Here is a 14,366-nt window from a genome sequence, read left to right on the forward strand (position 1 = left end):
CCCCAAGTATCTTATACCTAGAAGACCCAAAAGGTCCACCAGAAAACTTCTAGACCTAGTAAATGAATTCAACAAAGTAGCAGGATAGAAAATCAACACCCATAAATCAAAGGCATTTATGTATATCAGTGACAAATCCTCGGAGAAGGAAATGAGGAAAACTCCCCCATTTAAAATATCTTATAACCCTTAATCATGTTTCTCAAGACATAGCTCCCACACTGAGATAGACAGGAGAAATCCTTCTGAGAAAATAGTTTTGTCACGTATAAAATACTGTGCACCATAATAGATTTGTTAAATATTTACCTAATCAGGAAAATTATAGGGAACCATAGTTTCAAACAAGCCATTTGTTTTTAAAGTAGTAGAAACTCTTCAAATATATAATTTTTATGGCAGTCCAGTAGACAAATGGAAGTTAACATAAAAAAGTTCCTGGAATCTTCATCTTTTTATTTTACTTTCAATAATACTCCCAACCTCTACCTCACACCCCAATCAGAATAGTTTCTAAAGTATATCTGAAAACTCTGGAGAACCTCAGGCCTTAAAACCTCCCCAGTAGAAAACTACTGCTATAGGTAGGCATTGTTAGTTTGTTTTTCAAGCTAACACATAGTCCATGAAAAGAAAAAATGAAATTAACCAGTGTTGTCTGTTAATATTTAAATGCCAGGGCACAAAAGGAACTGGGACTATGGGGTAGGTGTGTTTGTACAGTGTGGTGACAGTGGAGAAGTACTGAGTTACATAATGCAGAGGCCTCTAAGCAAATAATGCTTATCTTCCATGGGCAGTTTCTAATCCACTGAGCAGTAAAAGAAGATGGAGATCAAAATATCATATTTATTACCAGTAATAGCCAGGATAGCATGATGAATAAAACCAGAATAGCTTGCAAATCTTACTGGTGGATGTGGCTGACCCAGGTGAGACTTGTGGTATGCAGGATCTGGTGGGCACTTGGATATCTGCCAGCAAGCTCATGATTAAGAGGGACAAAGAATCATACTGAGTTGACAATACCTGGATATTTTTTCTCTATTAAATCTAAAAATAGAGAATAGAATAATGGTTACCAGAAATTGGGGATGGGGGAGGATGGGAAAGATGGGGATAATTTGGTGAACCAGTGTAAAGCTATAAGTAGATATGAGGAATGAGTTCTGATATTCTATAACACAGTAGGATAATGTGGTTTAAATTATGTATTGTTTATTTCAAAGTGACTGGAAGAGGGGATTTTGAATGTTCATCACAAAGAAATGACAAATGTATGATGTTATTGAAATGCTAATTACTCTTGATCATTACACAATGTGCATCTATTGAAACACTATATTGTATTCCATAAGCAGTTACACTTATGTGCCATTTAAAATATTTAAATAATGAAAAAATGGAAATAATTATTTCTGAATTTACCCATCAACATTTCCCAGAGTGGTGGTATAAAGAATAGGTAGAGGGAGGTGAGTCCCACTAAGTGACCTCTCTTCATAAGAAGGACATAAAGCTTAGAAGAAATGTTTCCTTCCAGGACATGGAATTAAGGGGAGGATTTGTGAAATAAAGGATATTAATGGGTGCTTATCCCCTACTTCCTCTGCCAGAAGAATAATTTTGTTTATTATGGAAATACATTATGCTCTTTGTAAAAGTAAGTTAATCCAATATTTGGAATAGAATCCTTGCAATTTGGGGTTAATTGTTATGACACACTTTGGTTTGGGATTAATGAATTATACATTTCTGAAATTATGTAGTTTAATTGCTGACTTTTTAGGAATATAAGATTGTTACAGCATGGAGACTTTTTTCTCTTAATAGATCTGTAACTACCAGGTTCCTACAATGCAAAAACTCCTGTTCCTACACATACTCATATTAGAGAAAGAAGTTAACTTGTTAGTTTTATAGACTGCTATTCATGGCCCAAATGACAAATATATTTATGGTCAGAATAGAGAATTAAAGAAATGGAGATAAAGTGTATGCTATAGTATATTTTGAAAATGTGCTTCTGGTATAATATTTTTATTAGGAAATAATCACTCATATAATATACAACATTTGTTTACATGTATCTAAAATTGGCATTTTAAAATTATTGACTGAAACACTACTGCCATTAGAGCCACATTCTGGAGTTTTATAACCAGCACTGAATTAATAGATGAAATCAGTTATACAAATTCCTTTTACTCCCGAGCTATAGGAGGCTTCTTGAAGATTCACACATCTCATCACAGGCAACAAAGGCAGAATTTAAATCTAGAATTTTTTACTGTTCTTCCTAAGCTCAGAGTTAGTAGAATATTGGAACTTGAGAAAATAATCACCACTTGTATTTCCATACTTTATAATTGTGACTTTTGTTTACATATTTTTATACCTTGACATCTTGGGACCTTGCTGACATGGCAATGACTGCCTCTTCCCCACCACCTCCACTATAAGATTCTCATACACTGAGTTGACAACCACCTGCACTAATTGCCCTAGGGCCAGGTACAAGACACCTATTGACAACCTTAAGCACAAGAGTCTGCAGAAGTTATTCAAATTTGCCAATCCTAAGCTTGCTGACTTTGCCTTGATTGTTCCTTCCCATAAAGATCACAATAAAAGCTTTCTCCCAATTTCCTCTCATTTCCTCTGCCTCTTGGTACTTCTCCAAGTAGACCTGTATATCATGTCGAGCTTCCTGTTTCTAAGGATCTCTGATGACAAAAATAAATAAATAAAAATTCCTCCTTCATGACATTCATTACCACCTCTTTGTCTTACAATACATGATTAAACAAATCCCAGTTAATCTTAAAATATATACCTCTGTAGTTAATGTGATGTTTCCCATGTAGTTATCTCAATTGTCATCATTCTATGAAATAGATATTATTATCATCATTTGACAAAATAAGCAACTGAGGCCAAGTGATGGCAGAGTTTAACTGAATTATGTTATATGGAAGATACAGAAAGTATCTTTGGAAGCAATAAATACAATAATGCATGTCTAAATCTATTTTTAATTGTCTGTAAAGTGAGAATATCTCCCTTGGATGCATGTCTAAATCTATTTTTAATTGTCTGTAAAGTGAGAATATCTCCCTTGGAGGTTGCTATAGCTTGAATCTTAAATGTCCCCCAGTGGCTTATGTGTTGGCAAATTTGGATAACTTCTGCAAACTCTTGCACTTAAGGCTGTCAATAGGTGTCTGGTACCTGGCCCTGAGGCAATTAGTGCAGGTTGTTGGCTACTCAGTGTATGAGAATCTTATACAGGAGGTAGTTGGGAAGGGCTTGTTCATCAGCCTGTGGCACTATGGAGATGTGGCAGAACCTGTAAGAGGGGGAGCCTAGTGAAAGGAAGAGAGGTCACTGGGGGCATGCCTTTGAGGGAGGCACTGGGACTCTGCCCCTTTCTTTCTCTCTCTGTTTCCCAATCTCCTTGATGTGAAAAGACTTTCTCCCAGAGGTACTCCTGCCATGACATACTGTCTCCACAGGCCCAAAATGATGGTGCCAACTGACCATGGACTGAAACTTCTGAAATTGTGAGCCAAAATAAGAAAGTAGCTGAGAACAGATAAGCTCTGCCTAGGAAAAGAGGATAGAGATATCGTATCATTTGCCAATGGCTGGAGAGAAGAAAATAGTCTTGCAGGTTTCAAACACATGTCAGTTTTGTTGCCAAGACATTTGCCAGATGCTGAAATCACATTGTGCAGAAGACTGTCAATCAAATTTGAAGACAATTCAAATAAACATAAGAATTTGTATAACCCATAACTTAGATTTCAGGACTTGCCAGGATGTGGGGTCCAGTGAACAAATCATGTTCTCAGGTAAAATTCTTGGGGCACTAAACCTTAGGTACAATACCTAGTCAGAGAGAGACTGACCACTATCTAAAAGTAGCTCAGCCTTAACTTAGTGCAATCCCTGATCGAATTGAGAGAATTCATTCTCACTGAGGCTAGCAAAGGGAAGACTGAACTCTGATGAGAAGATGATGTTGAAGTCATACAGGGCTTTCACAATTGTTACAAGCAATGTGTAGCATTTAATCAAAATTACATTGTGTCAAGTGGTACAGGACTAAACAATCTAAATCTGAGACCAAAAAGAAAAGGAAAAAAAAATCCATAGACAATACAAACAGTCTCCCAGATGAGCTAGATAATAGGTTACCAGACAATGATATCAGAGTAATTATGGTTAGTATATTCAAGAAAATAAAGCAGGAAATGAATAATTTTATTGGACAGCACAAATCTATTGAAGTAATCAAGTAGGAGTTATTGGGTTGAAAAAAACAGTATACATAATTACAAAATTAATAAATTGATAGATTAAACACACCAAAATAAATGAGTAATACACTAAAACAGTTAGAGACTAAAGAGTTAAACTGAAGCATAGAGGAAAAAAAAACAGAAGGGAAAATAAAATAGATGTCAAATACCTGGGGGATAGAGAGAGAAGTTCAATAGACATATAATTAGGTCAAAGAAGGAGAGGAGAAAGAGATTTTGGCCAAAGCAATATAGGCAGAAGGAATGATCAGGAGTTTTCCAACACTGATTAAAAACTTCAACTGACATTTTTAAACCTCTACAAATACAAAAAAAGTCAATAAAAGTACATTATTTTCAGAGGATTGATGAGAAAGTTATTGATAATTTCACAACAGAAATGATAGCAGACAGGAGGGAATGGAATAGCATTTTGGAAATATCGAAAGAAAATCATTACCAGTATAGAACTTAAAATCCAATAAAATATTATTTCAAAATAAAGATCCTGTTATCCTTATTAACTAGGACTTGAATTTCTCAGTTTAGACCTTCAGAAAACTCTAGGTCTGTGCTAACTCTCAAAACCTTATTCTTCATTATAGCTAAGTCTAAGTCTACTTCAGTCCTTAGATGTCAGGTTTTATCTTGTTCTAAATATCTGCCTATGATCTTTATGCTGCCTACAATGCTTTTAACTTTACTTCAACTTTCAACAGTCAACTTATCTTTAACACAAAATTTAGCTCCCACTTACATACATTCCAAAGCTTTCCCTGCTTCTATTAAAGCCCAACACTCTATAAGTCATACCTTTGGGTTTTGATACAGCCTTGCATTACTAGTTGTTAAATTTATAAGTACAGTATTTCATTAGATTTCAGATGTCACTGAATTTCAAGATGTCATTGTTTTATTGATGAGAAAAAAAGGAAGAAGGAAATGCTGTCTACCAAACTATATGCAATAAAATTCCTTAACAATCACCGTGGTAGCCTCCTATTGATTTGAAATTTCCCTTGTCAGTTCTAAGAGATTTGGCAAAGTCTCCTTCCTCATTTGCATTTCTTAGCATATAATAGCACACACAGACTTGTGTGTGTGTGTGTGTGTGTGTGTGTGAATGTAATGCATTCATCATTTTGGAGATAACTTTCTTTCTCAGGTATCATAACACTTCTGGTTTTTGCTTTTTGACAAAACATGGAATTGCAAAAAGGAAAAAAAAGAATTTTCAACTATTTGTTTCATTTATACAATACCAATTCCCATTTTCTGTGCATTTTTCTTAAAAACACAGCTAAGTTTTCATTGCAAAGCTCTAATATAACATAGATTAGCATTGTATTCTAAATATAATTAAACTCCATGTAGCACCAAAAAAGCTGAAGTGACATGAGCAAGGAGGGTTGTCTTCAGTATGTCTGGGCAATGACAAGTGCATCCAGAGTTTGACCTGGTTAATAGCAACTATCTGACATAACTTATGATGTTAACCATGAAATCTTAAAACATATAATCTTAAAATCAACAAAATAATACATTACTTTCCCCCTGAAGTAGATTTTAAGTTCCCAGAGGGTCTGGAATATTCCTGCTACTTCATTTAATAGAACAACAGAATTTCTATAATAATATTGTGCATGAGTCAGGCATAAATAAATGATTATATTACAGGGAATAAAAAAATAAAAATGGGGCATAAAATGTTTTGAATTAAACCAAAAAAGAAAAATCATGTATAGAGATTGTTTTTTTTTTTTTTCAGTGTTAAGCAATATTTACTTTTAGGCATGTCATGTAAAATATTATTTACTCTTCTAAGGTTGTGTGAACATTTATGAAGGGTCCACATATATCCAAAATACAGTATTCTATGATATAATAGATTCAGTTTATCTGAGCATGACTGACATACACTGATATTCCTCTGCTAACAAGCAAGTCTTCCCTTTGTTTAATTGAATGAGAGTTAATTTATAGAGATTTCTACCCCAAATCCTAGGGTTTGCACTCTTCTAGAAAAGCCACTGCAGAAATCCCAGATTATGGTTTCTAAATCCTCTTTCATGTATTTATAATCATTGCAACTTTTGTTTATGGGCCAGAAGTGCTGTTACACTTACTCTATAGGGTCAATATGCCCTGAATAGTTTGTATAAATCATGCTGAAATTCTTGTGGTTTATATGAACAACCTCATTCATTTAGATTAGATAATTAAGAAAATGGTGACTAGGAAAAGGAGAGTCTTTGAAAAGATAATTCATAGTGTATAAAACTTGTGGAGAAATGTCTATTTAATAAACAAATTGGTGTTTGGGGATTTGTGTGTGTGTGTGTGTGTGTGTGTGCGCGCGCTGGTGATTGAAACCAGGGCCTCAAACATGCTAGGCAGTTGGTCTATCACTGAGCTGCATCACCAGCCAACAATTTTTTTTAACACCTGAAAAACATTCATTTTATCCTGAAATTTAATGTTTAATTTAAACTTTTTTTTACCTGTTAGTCAAAACAAGTCCTTGAACATCAATGGTCATTAAATTGATTCCTATGTATTGTTCACAGGAAAAAAAAGCTGAAATAATATAATGAAAATTGTTTAGGTTTCAGAATCAGAGAAGCTTTGTAAGCTTCAACTACTGGGTAATAAAGGGTAACTTTCTATTTTCCACATATGAAAACAGAGATACAGAGTATCTGCTAAGGCATTTGCAATAAGTTAATGAGAGAACTGTCTGAACATTTCTTAATAATATAATTAGAATAGGGTAAATATTTATTGATTTGATTAAGTCATGTTTTAATGAGTAAATTAAATTAAATTTTAAGTTTCTCATTCTAGACTTTTGAATCTTATTTGGAGTTAGGATATTTTTATGTATTATGTTGTGCTATGTTGTTCCCATTTCATCTACCATCTAAGTAAGGGGCAGGCAATCCTTCTGTTAAGGGCTAGATAGTCAATATTTTATGGTCTCTGTCATGTATTCTTTTATAAAAAAATATTTTATGGAAAACCTTTAAAATATGATAAGCACTCCTAGTTCTTGGGCTGAACAGAAAGATGCAATGACTATAGTTTGCTAGCCCCGATCTAAACTTTCCACGTTTAATCTTTTATTTCTACATTTGTAATACAAATTACTAATGTGCTTTCAAGAGTTATAAATATTAAAAAAAACATGCCAACCTTAGATTGCTTGGATAAAATTTAGAGCATGACCAATTAATATATTAGAGAAAGTAAACTTTGCTTCAGGGATATTTTCAGAAGACTACAAAGAGAATAAGAGAAGACAGTAATTTTTCTTTTTGTCTATGAGACAAATCAAAGATTTTTATGAGCTTGTACATGTCTTAGGAAACAAGGAAGTTTGTATTTTGTTTGATTAGAAAATGCTAATTCTTCAACAGTGCTTCAGTTAGTCTCATAGGTATACACATTGATTAAGATTTCTTATTAACATACAATCATCTCCAAATGTTTCCACTTAATTGCTTTTTATTTCAGTTAAGTACCAATGTTCTTTATTCTCACACGGTAGTTTAATTAGCGTGGAAGGTCACTGAGAGGTGTTAAGGCACAAACTTGCCCAGAGGAAGTAGTTGATGCCTCACTGGCTTCTAATTATAGAGCATCCTAGAATTGCCAAGTAAAAGAAAGCTTAGAGGGAGGAACAATAACGAAAGAACTAAAAATGAACAAGAGGCATCCCTGTGCATAAAAGAACAAATGTTCAGCTTCTATTTTTCTGTTAAGGTCACAGCTGCATATGGTTATCAGTGGGTAATAAAACACAAAGTATAACAATTTCTAGATTATTTAACTAAATTTATTGAATACCTACTATGTACAAATGCTTTGGCGATGCTTGCAGGGAATGCTAAAGTGTTGAGTAAATGCTATTAAGGAATATTTAGAAACAAATATGTAATAAAAAGACATCACAATTATATGTGACAGATAAGAACATGTAATTCCCTATTATTTGTTAAGTTTTTATTACTAATATTAATAAAATATTCTGGATTTTCAGTAAAGTTTTTCCAAATTATACTTAAAATTTGTCTTTTTGACTACATAATCCATAATATGAATCATTTGTAGACATTCCTAAAAGAAATCTTGTTTTCAGCCAACAACAATGTTCTCCTTATGTACTTTTTATATAAGTAAAATCTACCTTTAAAACATTAAAATTCAGTAATGAACCAAAGGGGATAGCTACTGGTATTAGGTATAGGTCATAGGCCTGATTCCAAGGATCCCAACGACCCAGGTCCAGTCAAACAGAAAAGGTAATGGTGAGAACAGGAAAAGAACTTTAATTAATATGACTAAATTGGGGTGGCAGAGTATCTTGGCGATCTATTTGGGGTGCTGACAAGACCTTTAAGTTTAAATAGGAGAAGGATTGGGGTGAAGTGAGAGGTATGGAACCTTAAGCAGTCTTGGCCAAACTGTGCTCTGGTTCTCCCCATTCCAGTTCCTGTGAAGTTACTTTAGAGAAATAGCATGAAGGTGGTTAGCTGAGTCAGCTTCAGTGCCTGAGGTTCCTGTCAACACAAATGGAAGCCCATAAACAATAAAATGACACTTCAGCTGAACCAACCAGAAGCCAGTTGCTAACCTCTTGCTAGGAATTTTTTACTGTAACCAAATACATTTTCTTTGTCTTGCTTCCATGACCAGTTCATAGGCATTTCTCTCTCACCACCACACCCATCCCTGGTGGACACTGAACTGGTTGTGGACTGGTGCTGCCCTAATCATGAGTCACACTGTCTGCTCAAGTGAATTCTCCAAAATGTAAGTATCTTGCTATTGTTTGAATTTGATTTGCTCCTTCCAAAAATCACACTGAAATTTGATTCCCAGTGTGATGGTGTTGAGAGGTGGAGGAAACTTTAAGAGGTGTTTGGGTTATGGGGGCTCTGCATTATGGAAAGGTTAATGCCATCCTCTTAACAGAGGATCTGAGTTAGTTATCATGGCAGGGGGCTAGTTATTGCAAGAGTTGGTTTTTAATAAAAGTGAGTTTGTCATCCTCAGTCCCTATGTGACCCCCTCCTGCACTTCTGCCATGCTGCAGCACAATAACAGAAGTCAAGTAGATGCTGACACCTACTCTTGGCCTTCCCAGCATCCAGAACTGTGAACCAAAATAAACTTCTTTTCTTTACTAATTACCCAGTGTCAGGTCTTCCAGTATAGTATTAGAGACCTGATTAAAGCCTATTAAGTCCCAAGTTTTTAATTCTGTGAATATTTTAATGAAATCGACATAGGTGAATTTAAGTAGGTTGGAAATCATAATCTAGAGCTTATATATATTACTTCATTATAATTAGGTTCTTATATAATATGGCTACCTATTATATAATTTTAATTATTATGATTATATTATAATTATGTTACATATTATACATTATATATGATTATATTGACTTTTATAGGTGTTCCATATCAGACCAATGTGACAAAGTGGGTTAAGATATTTACTTAGGTATATTCTTTTAATGCCTACAATATTTGCAGAACACTTTGTATGTGGCAGGCACTGTCATAAGAGGTTAGTAAATATGATCCTATTTTATGCTAGGCATTTATTTTCCAGATAACAAGGTGAAGCAAAAAAAATGTAGCTTGCCCTAATCATATGGCTAGTAAAAAGAGAATTAGAAATTAAGATCAGTCTATATGACTCTGGAACCTTCCATACTGGTACCTCAGCCTCAGTATATACACTTCATGTACCATGGAGGGTGTGCTCAGTTCATCTCTGCAGCATGAGAGCACATAACATTATCACATAGTTAACAGGGAGGAAATATTTGGTGAGAAAAGTTTAGCCTATTTCGGGCTCTTCATTTCACTTCTGGGCCTGTTTCCTCTTCTGTGCAATTAAAATATTTGAGAAAGATGCAATATTTTATCTCTCTCTCTTTTTAAAGTGTTAAATCATGATGCTTATAGAAGTATAGCATGAACTCATTAATTTATAGGGATACAGTAAGATGGTTCAAAGAATGGGAAGTGACAAATTTTTGTAGTTGAATCAGAAATGCAGATTAATTTTTTGCAGGAGAGATTAATCAACTGTCCCTCCAAGGGACTGGATTTGCATGTCTGTGGACAAGCGTAGCTTGCTTTCCTGTCTATAATCTGCAAACATATTCAGTTGTGAAATAGCTCAAAAAAAAGGAAAGGACCAGAACCCCCAATCAGAGGGACAATCAGAGGGAACGTGAGACAACCTTTTTTTCCATTGAAGATACTCAGAAATCTTTTGGTCCAATTCAAAATTTTTCTCTAGCACCTCAAGCCAAGTGCTACAGGAAGTCCAACCCATATAGCTGGTGAAGCATGTCTGCTTTGACAGACACAGTGAGAGGGCACGGACCTCCTGTCAGTTTGCCTCAGTCACAAAAAAATAAATAAATAAAACTAATAAGCTCCCCCATAGCTACCCTTGAGGCAGTTGCTAGTATTCTCCTGATTCTATGATCGCTCCTTGCTTCCACAACCAATGTTCTACCATTACCTGGTCCTCTTCTCTGCAGGAAAAGACAGAGGTAGAAGGGGAACACATTTTGCTGACTTTTTACAGCTTATTATGTCCCTATGATACCAGGATCATCTTTCTCGCCTTAGAGCCTAAAATTCCTTCTGATGAATCCTCAGAAACCCTCCTAGGCTCAAGATTGAAATATTCAGAAATTACTGTACTTGCCTTCCCTGAAGTTGTTTGTTAAATCTCATGTTAATCTTTTTTCAGTGAAGACCAGAAGCTCCTCCTTCCATCTCAGGGGGTTTTGACCATAAGGAATTCATAATACTCTTAGATAATATGTGGAAAATCTATGGATAATTCATTAACAGATTTCGTAGCATGGGCATGGAAAGGGGTTGGTCTGGGTTTAATTAGACTGGAATAATTCATAGTGAGTTATAACTAATTTGTAGAAAATTCCTTAAGATTAAGTGCACTTTGAAGAGCTTCATATTGACACAATTTAAATGAGCACATACAGTATTTCCTCTGGTCAAGCATCTGCTATTATTGGGAATATTTTCTACTAAGTGGCTTTGGTAAAAATTACAAAATTAGTTGATTTTTTTTTCAGCATTTCAGCTCTAAATCATCTCCAGGACAAAATTCCACTATAGACTGATTTGGGGGTGTGGCAGGTATTATGCAGTTTGTAACTCCAAAGATCACTGAACCACAAGTTAGTTCTTTTTTTTTTTTTTCAGATTTTAACAGAAAATGTTATTTCAATAAATATTTTCCCCTCCAAATAATAACTTGCATTTCAGGGAATAAAAGTATAATCTTGAAGTACCTTTTGAATTATTCCCCCTTTTCAAAGCCACCTGAGTGCAGACACAGATTGGGCCTGAAATTTATGGAGGCTGTATGGCAGCAACATGCTCAGAAATGGCTCAGAGGACACAAGGGAGATGGTCTGTCTGCAGCATGCGGCACCCACATGTGCACATACACCCTCAGGCATACACACGGGCAAATAAATCCTCGCATACACACACACCCTCACATGCTCACACACATCTCTCCATATGCACACGTGCGCACCCCCACACTAATATCCACAGTGCACAGCCCTCATGTATACACACGTGCACACACCCCATTGCCCTCACACCTGCACACATGCCCTCACACGCGTGCATACACCCCACGCCCACACATACATACCCACATGTGCCTACACACCTCATACCCACACACGTGTGCATGCATGCCCAGACGTCTCCATGTGTATCTATATGGACTGGAGCTCCTTCCATCTCAACTCCAGCCTCTGGGCTCCCGGGCGTCTGTCACGATCAAGTGCCAGCCGGCCACTAGGCTGCAAGCTGAAACAATGGACTGACACACTCTCGGTGGCCTGCGTGGCCTTGCCCACCACAGGAGACCCGTGGCGTGGCACTGAGGCACAGCAGGCACTCAGGAAGCACAGGCCTGTCAGGAGCCTCGCTGGGGCTAACTCGAGGGGCGCATCACCACCCGCCCCCGAGAAAGGCCTGGCATCACCACCACTGGACGCGCCTGGTGCCTGAAGTTCCCAGGACAATGCAGAGGCTGCTTGCCAAGGACCCGTCCCCGCCTGAGCAAGGAGGCCTGAGCCTCGGCAACCAGACATGCCAGACACCGCAGCAGGGTTGGCTCGCAGGCAGCATGCTCCTTCGTGTGGAGCACCTCCAGGAAGCCTAGAGGTCACCGGAAGCTCCGCAGGAAGCCAGGGGTTGGGCTCTGAGCCAGCTGACCCCCACCCTCCCGCACAACTCCAGGCTGCGGATCTCTGGCTGCATCTAGGAATCAATCTGACAGGATTAACAGGAGAAATACATCAGTTTTGTTAATTTTCACATACACATGAGGACCTTTATAAGTGTGAAGATCTGAAGAATAGCCAACACAAGATGATTTAATACTTTAGAAATAAAATGATATATTTGTGAAGCAATGTTAGTAAAAAGGGTTGGAGAAAGGGCAGTGATTCTGGAAAAGTTACCTAGAGATATAGAGGAGCTGGTGTGAAGCCAGTGGAAGACAAGAGTCACTTGAGTGAATTTATTCATTCAGGTCCATCAGAGCATCAATTCACAGATGTGGATGATGAGGGTTATTTTCTCACCAAGTACAGGCAAGGCACCTTTCCTGGATGAGTCTTTATGGCTTGCTGCATGTAGGAAAATGCAGGTCAGAGAGCACTGTCTGCAGCTACACTTTCTCAAATGTTTTCTGCTCAAAATAATCAATGTATCAAGTATGCGTATTTTGGAATGTCATGCCCTTAACCTCTGTAATAACTGAGCCACATTTGTTTTCCAAATTTCTTCCAGTTTGCAACTTTCCCCTAGTTGCTTTCTCTTGTCACCAGTGTCAGCTCTCCTCTTAGTCTGCCTTTCTTTACTAGTTCTCCTTGTCTTATTGAAATATATCAGTCTGTAATACACTTAAATTTGTTTACTGAGCAAGTAATGTAAAAACATATGACATTTTTATAAGGGAAGAAAAATCAATTGTGTCAATTCTACAGCATATCACTTCTCTTTTTTTCTTATTCTAATATATTCCTTGTCAGTAAGCCCACCTATTTTGGATATGCAATCAGAGTGCAAATATACCTGTAGTGTGAATTTGTTTTCATCAAATACCATAAACAGTTTTTCAGCATTTAGGAATGCTATATAATTTACTATTGTTTATTTATGCAAAATGATTTTATTATCAAGGATGCAAATACATTGTAAAGTAATATAATATAGAAAAGTACAAGGAAGAAAGTAAAGTGAAATCACAGTAAATAGAGTTGATGATATTTACTATTTTAATAAACATTCATTTCTTTTTTTACATAACCTAGACACACAGCTTTCAAAGTATTGTTTCTCATATGTACCTGCAGATACATAACCAACCTTTTCCCCCCTCAGAATAATTTTTCTCATGAACTTTTCCTACATATGATGCTATGCATAATCACTTTAGGAGCCTGAAAAATCCTGCAGTGTAAGATTTCACCACTAACTCTCTTACCAGGTCCCTCCTTATATGTTTCTAGAATTCTGTTCGTGTAAACGATGCTGCTGTGCACATCTAGAATTATCCTCTTGGGGTGAATTTCAAGTACTGTGATGATATCAAATAGAGGTGTAAGTTTTAAACCTTAAAACATTTTAAACTATTTTTTTTTCAAAGATATAACATCTTATGCTTCCTTCACTGGCCAGAATCTATTTTACCAGATCCTCTCCACCCTGGGTTTTACTACACTTAGCATACTTCAGTGTTATGGGGATGGGTTGAACAATTTCTCATCAGCTTTAAGTTTGCATTTCTTTGGTTACCTGGGTGTTTGAATATCTTTTCCATTTTTTTTGTCATTTGTACATCTTTTCTAAATTGTCTTTTTGCAAAATATCTAACATTACTATATTTATTTAAAAGAATCTTCATTTTTTTCTCATGATGATTTAATTTTTTTAAAGAGAGAGAGAGACAGTGTGTGTGAGAGAGAGAATTTTTTT

Source organism: Marmota monax, unplaced genomic scaffold, assembly GCF_021218885.2.
Source record: "Marmota monax isolate L192 unplaced genomic scaffold, Marmota_monax_Labrador192_F-V1.1 WCK01_AAM20220418_F8-fsc00585, whole genome shotgun sequence".
Lineage (NCBI taxonomy): Eukaryota > Metazoa > Chordata > Mammalia > Rodentia > Sciuridae > Marmota > Marmota monax.